General features: G+C 28.3%; 1 protein-coding gene and 1 long non-coding RNA gene across 2 annotated transcripts in view; one reads left to right on the top strand and one right to left on the bottom strand.

The window, feature by feature from the left end:
- Positions 1 to 1,451, top strand: part of LOC119831742 (tyrosine-protein kinase Src42A) — a 78,845-nt gene that overhangs the window by 23,784 nt on the left and 53,610 nt on the right. The gene's annotated exons all lie outside the window — the stretch shown is intronic.
- Positions 1 to 1,451, bottom strand: part of LOC119831744 — a 2,383-nt gene that overhangs the window by 265 nt on the left and 667 nt on the right. The window contains exons 2-3 of the long non-coding RNA XR_005287899.1: positions 1,352 to 1,393; positions 1,096 to 1,210 (exon numbers count right to left, since the gene is read on the bottom strand). This is a non-coding gene — a long non-coding RNA (uncharacterized LOC119831744). The remainder of the gene's footprint in view (positions 1 to 1,095; positions 1,211 to 1,351; positions 1,394 to 1,451) is intronic.

Below are 1,451 nucleotides of genomic sequence, written 5' to 3'. Positions count from 1 at the left end.
AAATATGCTACTAATACAACTAAACAAAAAAAAAACAATCAATTTATAAGGATTAACACAAATTTAGGACTCAATTCTTGTATATATTTTTATTTTCTTCTTGTATATATTTATAACTGAATATATTTTTATTTTCTATCACTCATGGCAAAATACTGAATTTAATTGAGGTGGTATTAGAAGTGAAGAAGTGGTGGTGTTATTCTACCAACAACAATCTCAACAATTAAATTTAGTCAGAAAAACCAAGTCTTGTATTATAATAATAAAATAATAAGCAAATTTTAACTTAAAATAGACTGTAATATACATCATTTAGAACAACACAAAGGTTAAAATTACCAAAATCTGGTCCTGCTCTGGGTCCAGGCTGAATTAGATTAGACCGCCTTATAAAAAATACTAATTTTTACGACATATCTCTTTATGCAACTGAATGTAGTTCAATGGAACTGATATTTTGAGAGAATTTCATATGTTAGAACAACCACCTGTATTGTAAACATTTGGACAGATAACCCCACGGTAACACTATCCACATATGGCACACTCAATACATTAGGTTCGCCAATGTAAAGAAAAGAGTGCTGACTTTAGGTTCTCCTAAATTATTGCAAAAAATTGTTCTTTTTAATGAACTATTTCATATTGGGGTTGTTATGACACATTAATTAGAATTCAGTGTGAACTACAAAATGCATACGCACAACAAGTGTTCCAAACAGACTAAAATTACAGATTATATTGATGTAGAAAAATTGTCTTAATATATGTTTAATGTGAGTTAAATAAAACATATGTTGTTTTATTAAATTACTTTGCTGTTTTATGTAAAAAGGGATTACATATGAATATGTATATTAATCATAGTAGGTATTAAGGATTTAATAACAACATCATTGGCTGTTAGGACAATCGGCTTTTACAACCAATTACGAGTAGTGCTTTGGATGTCATTATAACAGATTTTGACTGTATGTACATAAACAATTAAATGATAATAAATTTGAAATCATAATCATATGTCTTAATAATAAAGAATTTGAAGTGATAATTTTTTATTTAATGTAGGTTGTATATTGTCATTGAATTTACCATTTCCTTCATCTTCTATAAATGATGTAAAACCTCTTCCCTGTGACAAGCTATGACCTTCATCAACATCATTATATGACTTTGTGTACTGCAGTGTTGGTGGGGTTGGCACAACCTAGTAAAATATAGAAATCAATGTGTAAACATTATATATCCCATTTCAAATTTATCAAGCTACTTTGTAACTTGAGGCTAAGAATTAAACTACATTTAGTTTAATTTAAACACACATATAGTTAAATAAATGTATACTTACAACATCACAAGAATCGTCCCATTCATCATCCATTATCTGAAACTGAGAAAATTCACTGATAGTTAAAATTGTGAGTAGGTAGGTCCTCTATGCACATACA

Source organism: Zerene cesonia, chromosome 14 (genome assembly GCF_012273895.1).
Source record: "Zerene cesonia ecotype Mississippi chromosome 14, Zerene_cesonia_1.1, whole genome shotgun sequence".
NCBI lineage: Eukaryota > Metazoa > Arthropoda > Insecta > Lepidoptera > Pieridae > Zerene > Zerene cesonia.
Note: the sequence above shows the minus strand (reverse complement) of the source record. Positions and strands in the feature narration are given on the sequence as shown.